This window comes from Myotis yumanensis, unplaced genomic scaffold, assembly GCF_028538775.1.
Source record: "Myotis yumanensis isolate MYYU_CA2020_CCGP unplaced genomic scaffold, mMyoYum1.0.hap1 SCAF_15, whole genome shotgun sequence".
Classification (NCBI taxonomy): Eukaryota; Metazoa; Chordata; class Mammalia; order Chiroptera; family Vespertilionidae; genus Myotis; species Myotis yumanensis.
In genome coordinates, this window is record NW_027223766.1 from 43,930,517 (window position 1) to 43,942,589 (window position 12,073).

A 12,073-nucleotide genomic window follows, 5' to 3' on the forward strand; every position below is an offset into this window, starting at 1 on the left:
GCAATTCTGATTGGATGGGGCAGGTCTTAGTCCCTTGGTGGAAAGACAAAACCAAGAGCTCCATTTAATAGTTGACTAGGCTGGGTAATTAAGCAGGGCATAGTGCAGGAAGCCAGGAGTCCAAACTGAGGTTCTTCCTGGTATATAGAGTACATGAGAAGCCCTTGCCAGCAAATGGCTGCCAGGGATAATAGGGTGTTTACAAAATCTTTAACATCACCAAGGAGGGAGAGATTCTTTCTGCATAGAGTAGGGGAACACTTTTAATGCAGTATGTTTAGGTTAAGTCTTGAAGGATGAGGATTGCTCCACAGACGGTGACCAGTGGCAGCTCTGACACTTCCATTATAGAGAAAGGGCAAATAGCAATATTAAAATATTTCTTCTAATTATTTGCCTTTCAATGTGCACAAATCTGTGCACCGGGCCACTAGTATATCTAGAAAATGGTGAGTACTGCTCTGTGACTAGTGATAAAGTCCTTAACATTTTGGTGAAGGACTGAAGAAAAGGGAATTGTCAACCATGACTCCTAGGTTTCTCATCTCCAATTAGACAGATGGTGGTGCCATTCACTGAAATGGGGAATACTGGGAAAGAACTAAATTTAGCAAGCCAAGATTAGTAACTTGCTATTATACACATTAATTTTGAGAAGTCTAAAATATCCAGATGAAGATATCAAATAGGCAGGTGGATACATGGGTGTGAACTCCAGAGGAGAAATGAGAGTTGGGGATACCTCTTGGTTTCCTTGCTTCAGTCACACTTTCCATTTGTCAATCATTTGATGCTTCTATTCTTACAAGCCCCTTGCACTTGCTCTTCCCAGGGCATGGAATTCATTTACTTGCTTTTCCTGGTTAATCCCTGATCAGGCTTCATATCTCATATGAAACATCATTTTCTCCCAGAGGTTGTGCCCAACCACTAGATCAGGTCACTTCCTCATGTTACATATTTTCATAGCACCACAAATTTCCATAGTATTTCTCAAAATGTAATTTCACATTTATTGATATAATTATTTTCTCTCTCCTTCTGACTATATTTCTGTGAGAACAGAAACTGTCTGGTTTTACTCATCAATGAACTATACCTTGCATAATGTCTGGTAGATGTCCAGAAGATATTTGAAACAATAGTTGATATTAATGTGAATGATAATAAGAATAAAAAAAATAATAGCTATTTACACATGGTGCAAACAAAGGTATATCCCTAATTGAAGGCATCAGTATTTTGTGCAGGTAAGACTCAGATACACCTCCACCCTAGATATTCTGGCTCCTGGTACTCACATCTGAATAAGCCTACCCTTGAGCATGGGAGAGACCTGTGATTTGCTTCTAACTAGTAGAATATGGCAAAGGGTGATGTGCTATCACTTCCATGCTTTATCTGACATAAAATCGTAGTTCTATACACTCTTTTTTCTTTCTCTTGTTGGCTTTGGTGGAATAAACTTCCATGAGAAGGGGCCCCTGTGGCATAAAACCAAGGGTGATCTCCTATTAATAGCCAGTAAGAAAGCAAAATCCTCAGTCTGACAACCCAGAAAGAGCTGAATCCTGCCAACAATCACATGAGTTTGGAAACAGATTCTTCCCTGATTGAGCATCAGATAAGGCCCCAGTCCTGGCCAACAACACCTTCTGAGGGACCCTAACACAGAGCAGCCAGTGGAGCTATGTCCATATTCCTGACTTACTCTGTGAGATGTTAACGTGTGTTGTTTTCAGCTTCTCAATTTGTGGTTTGTTATGTAGCAATAGGTAACTAATTTTGAGATTTTGGTACCTGGTAGTGGGGTGCTCCTATGATTAATACCTAAAAATGTGGGAGTGGCTTTGAAACCAAGCAGTGGTCAGAGACTGGAAGAATTTTTAGGAGCATGATATAACCTAAATTGCCTTGCATAGACTCTGAGTAGAAGTATAAACTTTAAAGACACTTCCAGCCCTGGTTGGGTAGCATCATCCCAATATGCTAACCTTGCTGCCAAGGTTGTGGGTTTGATCCCTGGTCAGGGCACAAGAATCAATCAGTGAATGCATAAATAAGTGGACCAACAAGTCCATGTTCATAGATAGATAGATAGATAGATAGATATAGATATAGCTAATATGCTAATATAAAAATTTCGAAGCAAAAGTGAGTTTCTTCTCAATATTATTGAAAAATACAAGAGGGGAGAAATAAGAAAAGAGCTATTAAATAAAAGGAGTTAGGACTCGATGATTTTGAAAGTTCTCTCTCTTCAGATAAGAAAAGAGGCTAAAACTGAGAAGTGGCTTCCAAGCACTGACTAGAAAAGTGACCTAAAGAAAAGAGGAGAGTGTGACTACACAACCTTTTGTTAAAGCCTCAGAAAGATCAAAGGATCAGAATGTGCAGTCACACAGGGAGGCTGGAGAGAGATTAGAGGTGTGCCTCAAGGAACCTCTCAGTGAAAGCACAGGTCTTTGATCCTCAGCAAAATCAGTGGGGGCCCAAGGTAGAGAAGTCCTTACCCAGGAGACATTTTCCTTTGCCTGTTACACCATTACATGTTGGGTGCCTAGGAGGAAGAACACTCATCTCTTTAGTTACACAGTTCCCCTCAGTTGCAAGGAATTGTGCTCCAGGAGATATATTTAATAAAACTACAAGGCATACCTCGGAGATATCGTAGGTTCGGTTCCACACCCGCAAATAAAGCTAGCATACCAATAAAGCGAGTCATAATCTTTTTGCTGCTGGTGGAAGGCAAGGTCTTCCATTTGTAAAAATGGCAACATCTGAGAAGCTGCCATAAAGTGAAGTGCCGTAAAACGAGTTATGCCTGTACATCTAAGGAGCTTTATCTGCACCTGATTTAGATAATGAGATTTTTGGATTTTGAGCAGATGCTATAGTGCAGTGGTTCTCAACCTTCCTAGTGCCGCGACCCTTTAATACAGTTCCTCATGTTGTGGTGACCCCCAACCATAAAATTATTTTCGTTGCTACTTCATAACTGTAATCTTGCTACTGTTATGAATCGTAATGTAAATATCTGATACGCAGGATGTATTTTCATTGTTACAAATTGAACATAATTAAAGCATAGTGATTAATCACAAAAACAATATGTAATTATATATGTGTTTTCTGATGGTCTTAGGCAACCCCTATGAAAGGGTCGTTCGACCCCCAGGTTGAGAACCACTGCTATAGTGGGATGAAACTCTTAAAGGCCTTAGGAGAGGCTGAATGTGATTTGCATGTGGAAGTGATGTTAATCATTGGGGACCAGAAGGTGGATTGTGGTAGGCATTTCCAAGATGGCTCCAATGATTCCTGCCTTTTGGTATTTATGGCTTTGTGTAATCCCATCCCCTAAGTAACTTGCTTCTAAGAACCAGTAGACCTTCACCATTGAGAGAAGTCATTTCTATGATCAGATTTCAGAAGATTCTGACTTCCATCTGGCTAGCAGACTTTCTTCCTTGAAGGCTTTGATGAAGCAAGTTGCCATGTTGGAGAGACATATGTGACAAGAAACCGAGGGCAGCCCGGCTGGCATGGCTCAGTGGATTGAGCATCATTCCATGCACCAAGAGGTTGCTGGTTCAATTCCTGGTCAGGGCATATGCCCAGATTTTGGGCTCAATCCCTAGTAGGGGACATTCAGGAGGCAGCCAATTGATGTTTCTTTATCATTGATGTTTCTATCTTCTTTCCCCCTCCCTTCCTCTCTCTCTAAAAAAAATTAATAAAAAACATATTTAAGAAAAAAAAATGAGGGTAGCCAGTGTTTTTTAGTGGTTGAGCATTGACCTATGAACCAGGAGGTCACAGTTAGATTCCCAGTCAAGGCACAGGCCCGGGTTGTGGGCTCGATCCCCAGTGTGGGGTGTGCAGGAGGCAGCTGATCAATGATTCTCTCTCATCATTGATGTTTCTATCTCTCTCTCCCTCTCTGAAATCAATAAAAACATATTTAAAAAAAGAATATTATATATGTATATGTGAAGTATGGTAGCAATCATCTCAGGTAGAAACTATAGTTTAACTTTAACCCTGCTGTTTGGCTTCTGTACTTATTTGCTTTGTTTAATAATAGAAAAGTTATTTTAATTTTCTGAATTATATAAATCACCCCATTAGATTAAATACCCTATTGATTGTAATGTGGATATCCCATTGGTTGTGGTCATACTGGTCTTAGAAAGCACATTTTCCTTTACCTGGGAAGGACAGCACAATTATCCCAAGGTTAGAGGGCTCCAGTTAACGTGTCCCTGTTGACTCAGTGTTCCGGAGACCCAAAAACTGTAATTTAGATAACATGCTTCTGTAAACTGCTTTTTGCAAACCAGGTTCCTCATTCCAGACCCGAGGGTTCTAGATAATATAATTTAGATAACATGCTGCTTCTGCTTCTGTAAACTGCTTTTTTGCAAATCAGGTTCCTCATTCCAAAAATTGGGATGTAATCAATACCTTTGTGATCTTTGCCTATATAAGTCTGATGTTGCGGCCATCTTATCACTGTGAGATTTGGGAGAGCGAAATGCCCCCTCATAGTCCCGGATTTGCAATAAATGTGACTCTGTAATTCGACTTCTTGAGGCGTCCTTGTGTGATTCACGGGGTACATTACAACATATGTATAGATATATACATATATATGTAAATTATTCACTGACATGGAAAGCCACTGGTAAGTGAAAAAAAATAACATACTTAATATTAGTTCATTAAAATTTTAGAATATGTATATTTAGTATATGTATATGCATATACAGGGATAGAGAGGGACATCTGGAAAGGTGTTCCCCCAAATCGGTACACTAGTTAACAAAACAAATAGCCATAGATAGGAACTAGCATTTTGTTTCCCCCCTCCACTTTTTAAATATACTCTTCTGAATTGTTTGAATATTTTATATAAAAATGTATTATCCTTTTAATCAGAATAAGATAAGATTTCTTTTTCTTTGTTGAAATTTTACCTACAGAGTAACCTTGCAGCACATCCTATGACAGTGATGGCGAACCTATGACACGCGTGTCAGAGGTGACACGCGAACTCATTTTTTTGGTTGATTTTTCTTTGTTAAATGGCATTTAAATATATAAAATAAATATCAAAAATATAAGTCTTTGTTTTACTATGGTTGCAAATATCAAAAAATTTCTATTTGTGACACGGCACCAGAGTTAAGTTAGGGTTTTTCAAAATGTTGACATGCCAAGCTCAAAAGGTTTGCCATCACTGTCCTATGAGCATGCTCAAACATCACAGAGACAGAATGGCACAGCTGTGCCTATATGCCAAAAAAAGCTGTTGAATGTTGGTGACATTTTAAGTCTGAACAGTGACAAATGTTATAGTGGGTTATAAACACTGAATTATACAAAATTGTTCATTGTCTGTACCAGGTAAAGCTGAAGCAGTGGGAACTATTTTGTATGTTACACATTCAGATTTCACACATGAGCAGGGACACCAAAGGAATCTGTTCAGAGAGGCCAACTTCTGTCTTCTGAAATATTCTTTTCTTCTTTCTAAAATGAATATTTAGTACTCTTTTGAAAATTGGAAATAAGCTCATTATAGACCCATAGAAAAGTTTTTCCCAACAGGATAATCATTTGGGGGCAATGATAAATATGAGTTAGTACAATTTAAATTTAAAATGCCGCCCTGGGAAATGTCTCCTAAGAGTTGTAATTTTATTTCAGTGTCGTGTTTCATCGAGGTCCACTGTGCCGGATAGTGCCACTACTAAAATTTAAGGTATGCCATCCATGTGCTTCTCAGGTTCCAGTTACATTTCAAGATGTATTTCTGAACCTGTGAAACCTTTATTACTAAGAGGGAAACTTTTTTAGAAGTTGCTAAGAAGTTGGAAGAGAGAAGAAAAAAAAAAAACCCACCAAAAATCATTTGAGACCCAATATTCATAAAAACAAGTAGCTCTTCTAGTGGCTGAGCACAAAAGAAAGAAACAGGTGTCATTGCTGGGAAAGACCAAAGTGTTTATACAGATTAGTAACCTCAGATACTCAAAAGCTGACAAAAGTAGTGATCTAAAAATCTAAAAAAACCTTTAACAGTAAGTTTATTACTCCAATGTGGCCTTGCTACATCTAATGTACCCTACATTTAATGAAGTACTTGAACTCAATGGACTCTCTCTTCCTCCTTCTCTCTCTCTCTCTTCCTCTCAGAATATGGTGTAAGTGAATTGCAAGTATGAGGTATGGTTACTCTTTGGAGAAGTTCCTTTTGTGATCCTTAATCCTGATGAACCATTTTATGAATATGTGTGAGAACTTTGATTGCTTCAGAACAAATTTATCATCTTTACCAAAAAAAAAAAAAGAAATTTTTGATAGATAACATTGTTTTAAAATAACATTTCACAGTTGTAGTTACTTTTGGCCAAGACAATTATCAGCTTTCTACTCTCTTCTTATAAGGACACCTGTCCTATCAGATTTTGGCCTACCCTTATGACCTCATTTAACCTCAATGACCTCCTTGAAGGTCAAATCTCCACAGGTAGTCACATTGGAGGTTAGGGCATCAATATATGAGTTTTGGAGGGGACATGATTCAGTCCATAACACAGGACAAGAACTGGGATTGTTCTATAGAGTCTTTGAGGGAAAGAATATAAGAAAATTGATTTGTTAGTATCCCTTACAAGAAAATAAGTCCCACGGGGGCAGGAAGGGTATCTAATTAGTGCACTGGGCACCCCTAGCACTTACTGCAGTGCCTATTAATATAAATATTTGCTCAACTAATGAATTAATGAGCCTGGTGATTAGAGAGTGGGTGGAAGGGAAGCTGTTTAAATGGTCTGAGATGTGAGGTACCACATGCCTAAATTCAGTGGTGGTGGAAATGAAGTGAAAGGGGAACAATGAAGAGGTGGGCTAAAGGGGAAGGAAGAATCACAGATGACTGATATTCCTTGACTGAGTAACGTGGTAACCACTACCCCATTAGTGAAAAGAGAGAAGTTGAGAGGATTTAACTTATTACTATGAATCTTCATTTTGAAATGAGATGCCACTGATGACTTATTCATGGTTCATGAAACGGAAAGTCCTCAGCTTCTCCCAGAGGCTCCCTAACGCTTTCTGGAGGTCATGTGGTTTCTTCCTCTGAGGGCTTCTGTTTCCTGAATTACCAGTCTCACTCAATTTTGGTAGCCCAAAGAGAACTAGAAAGAGCTCCCACACACATTTCTTCTCCTCTTCTAATAAGATACTTCTACCATTACTGCCTTTTATTTGTGGTAGTCACAGTAGATAGGGGAATTATGGTGAGATTGAGCATCACAATGAAATAAAGCTTCTAGACCAGGGGTTCTCAACCTTCCTAATGCCGCGACCCTTTAATACAGTTCCTCATGGTGTGGTGACCCCCAATTTCATTGTTACAAATTGAACATAATTAAAGCATAGTGATTAGCCACAAAAACAATGTGTAATTATATATGTGTTTTCCGATGGTCTTAGGTGACCCCTGTGAAAGGGTCGTTTGACCCCCAAAAGGGTTGTGACCCACAGGTCAAGAACCACTGTTCTTTTTTTTTTTTTTTAATATATTTTATTGATTTTTTACAGAGAGGAAGGGAGAGGGATAGAGAGTTAGAAACATCGATGAGAGAGAAGCATCGATCAGCTGCCTCCTGCACACCCCCTACTGGGGATGTGCCTGCAACCAAGGTACATGCCCTTGACCGGATTGAACCTGGGATCCTTCAGTCCCCAGGCCAACGCTCTATCCAGTGAGCCAAACCAGCTAGGGCTCTTTTTTAAATTATTTTATTGATTTTTTACAGAGAAGAAGGGAGAGGGATAAAGAGTTAGAAACATTGCCAAACCGGTTTGGCTCAGTGGATAGAGCATCGGCCTGCGGACTCAGGGGTCCCAGGTTCGATTCCGGTCAAGGGCATGTACCTTGGTTGCGAACACATCCCTACTGGGGGCTGTGCAGGAGGCAGCTGATCGATTTCTCTCATCGATGTTTCTAACTCTCTGTCCCTCTCCCTTCTTCTCTGTAAAGATTCAATAAAATATATTAAAAAAAAAAAAAAGAGTTAGAAACATCGATGAGAGAGATCAATCAGCTGCCTCCTGCACACCCCCCAGTGGGGAACATTAACCAAGGTACATGCCCTTGACCGGAATCGAACCTGGGACCCTTCAGTCCGCAGGCCTGAGCTCTATCCACTGAGTCAAACCGGTTTGGCAAGAACTGTTCTGGGCACTAGTGGTCTTCATTTCAAGATTATCTCTCTCTTCCTGACTGCTTCCTTTTCTTGATAATTCTAAGAGAAACAGCTCAAAACTTTCTCATTTAGTTCTCTAGCTGAGTTATTTATGAATGGAAATTTCATCTACTAGCAATCTACTTTCTGAAATTGCTTATACTTACAACAATCTCAGTTTATATCAGAAACTTTTGAACACTTTCATTATCTCTTCTGAACAAACTATTCTTAGCCAACTTTAAAACTGAAACTCAAAAGGTTGTTAAATATAGACCAAGAGTAATCTGTTTACAGCTGCTAAGAGGATTTAGCAACCGGATTATTTGTTTTTCATGAATAATTGGAATACTTTTTCTAGCTTTTGTCTTAGTTACTCCAAAAGGAGCCAAGTTCAAAGTTCAGGCGCATTTCCCCTAACAGACTGTGTTAATGTTCTTTATGAGTAGACAGCATTGTGCATAACCTTAAGAATAGAGTTTATTCACTGGGTTTGAATTTTTATAATTAGCCAATAAAATGTCCGTTTTGAACTATTGCATCAATTTTAGCAAATTTTCATCCTTCTTTGTACAGAATGTATATCATTTTTGAATTTATTATTGCTCCTTGACTTAAGTATTCTGCAACAACTAGCGACAATGAAATAGCAATTAGTAACCCAAAGCATAAATTCTAAATGTAATGTAATTGAAATTGTAAGGTTTTTCAATTAGGATACAGATTAAGCTTCCTTAAAGATTTACAGAGGTTTAAACAATATAGAATTTCCTCATTTAACAATGTGATTCATTTCTCACATAATATTGGTATGTTGGTTACTTCCATCCTATACTAGTAGTTCTATCAGGGTCCCTAAAATATTAGCCTCATCTTGGTCCTAGATGCCTTGTCACCATGTCCAAGCACCAAGGTGAGAGAAGGAGTAGAATAAAAAGACACATCTTCCATTTAAGGGGCACAACCAAAAAACTGTATATATAACTCTGCTTACGTTCCATTGGCCAGACCTTAGTCAAATGACCACACTTAGCTGCAAGGGAGGCTGGGAAATATGCCTGGCTAAAACTCAGGATTTTGTTTCTTAAGAAAATCTGAGAATATGGATATGGCATGCCAAAAGTTGTGACTCTTCAGTCTTAAATGCTCATTGGACTAAGCTGGTTGACTGTGGATTCAACTGTGAAGGAAAAAAACAAGAGGAAAATTATGCATCATTAACAAAATGTTAAAAATATGTTTTCACGCCCTAGCCGGTTTGGCTCAGTGGACAGAGTATCAGCCTGCAGACTGAAGGGTCCCAGGTTCAATTCCAGTCAAGGGCACATGCCTGGGTTGCGGGCTTGATCCCCAGTGGCACAAGTTTCATCCAGTGAAACATGTTTTACAAGACTGCTCCTACTCTGGCTTCTTCTAGGCTTAGAATGTCTGGGTTGAAAGCATCGTTCATTTTTATGGTAGCCCAAGTCGCTGTGGTTTAATATATTAGATATTTTTCCTGTAAGGATGCATGATTTTCTTCACCTACTTACACCACTACATTTTCAAAAGTATGATCTTTAAATGAATATATTATTATGAATTACAAATTTGGGTTAAAACCTTTGTACTATAGTTGTATGGACAGGAGCAAACCTTTGATGAGCTTAGTGTATGTATCTTTATAACTTATGAATAGGATTAAACTTCACTGATATGTCTCTAACCTAAACAAGTTAAAAAATCCAACTACATTTCTTTATATATAAAGTTTTTATTAGCTTTCATGGGATTAAAGAGAATTCCATTAATATATATATTTAAAGTATATTTTTACTGATTTCAGAGAGGAAGGGAGAGGGAAAGAGAGATAGAAACATCAATGATGAGAGAGAAGCATTGATTGGCTGCTTCCTGCACGCCTGCAACCCAGCATGTGTGTGGGAATTGAACCATGACCTCCTGATTCATAGGTCGATGCTCAACCACTGAGTCATGCAGGCTGGGCTAATTTTTTTAAATTGATTTTTTTATAGAGAGGAGGCAGGGAGAGAGAGAGAGTCATTCATGTGAGAGAGAAACATTGATTGGTTGCCTCCCACATGCATCCAGTTGAGGATTTACTAGAAATCCACAACCTGGATATGTGCCCTAACCTGGAATTGAACCTACCACCCTTTGGTGTATGGTATGATGCACCAACCAACTGAGCAACACTGGCTAGGGCTCCTTTAATAATTTAAGAGAAGCTGTCAATCAATGGAAAATGCAGTGGACCTGGCCCAGCTGGTGTGGCTCAGTGGATTGAGCATCTTTGTATGCACCAAGAGGTCCTTGGTTTGATTCCAGGGAGAGGGCATATGCCTGGGTTTGGGGCTTGACCCCCAGTTATAGACATTCAAAGGTAAGAAAAGAAATCTTTAGCTGCCCAGGAAGAAAAAGTAAGTCACCATAAGGAGGAAAATTAGGCTTGCTTTAGACTTCTCTCGGCAATATTCAAAGACAGAAAGCAATGGAGCAATATTTACAAACTTGTGGTGACCCAGCCAAATGATTGTTTGGTTATAAAATCAGTAATTAGGCTTTCTCAAGCTAGAAAACAAGCAAACAAACAAACAAAAAACCAGGGACAGTAGTACTTAGAATCTAATGTGTAAGAGATATAAAATCTGTGAGCCCTTCTTGAAAAAAAAAAAATGGCATTGAAATCCAGCCAAAGAAATGAATGAAGATGGAGAATTTAGGAGTGGTAAAAGAGCTGGAAATGGACACTGGCTCTATTTTTAAAAAGAACAAGGACTAAGTAAGTAGGAGTATTGCAATTACAGAACACAATATGATGGTTTATTACCTGGCAAAGTAAAACATAATATAAGCAATGAAATATGGAATAGTGTGGGTAGAAGAAATGCAAGAGGGTTTCATCCTCATCTTTCATAGCAGCGAGTCAATTCCTGCCATCTAAAATTAACCCACATAGTTAAGAAAAAAAAGTAGCACCGTTTCCAGACTTTTGATGATTTTTATAACCTCTTTGCTTAACCTGAGAGCCAGCAAGGCAAGCCAGCATATGTGTGCCAGATTCGCGTGCAGCTGTTTTGATTATTTAAGGCCAGTTTCATGTTTTTAAATATTTTAAAATCTGAATGTTATTAGGTGGTAGTGAACTTGCCAGTTAACTCTGTGGTGAAGAATCATTATCTGAAGCTCAGCAATTCCTATAGTAAGATGAAATAATAATTGATCAACTGATACATTTCCCTCATTTGTTTTTTAAAACATATTTTTCTCTGGCATAACAAATGGTATTTTCCCATACCACAATGACAGAAATCTGTTTCCTGGCAAATACAGGCACCACGGCCCCATCTTTTGCTTAACTTGGCTGCGACCAGGCCTTGAACTCCCTGCAATCATGAGTGATGCACAGAGAATAACTTTCATGGAAGGTCCCTTGCACAATGTAGAAACACTCAAGACATGCTTCTCCTTATGTGGTGTCTTATTCTATTTAAAGCCTTAAGGGATTAGCTGCTGTCACCTCTAAGCTATTTCTTTGGCTCAGTTTTAACTTTTAGTCCTTTAAATAAACTACAGATTGGGACTGAACCAGAGCCAGAAGAAACAGCTGATTGTCTGTGAAGGCCCCTGTGGGAGGTTCTGGCCCTGACCTTAAAGGCTGAGCTGGTCATTCTAAGAAAAACTGTGGGCAGGCCCAGGGTGTACTCTGATGGCTTTAGGAGGGACATCTGATTGACATGGGGAGGACTAATATCCAGCAGGAGACTAGAGATTAGGTAGAAAAAGAGCTGCAGAATTCTCCAGTTAGTATTTCC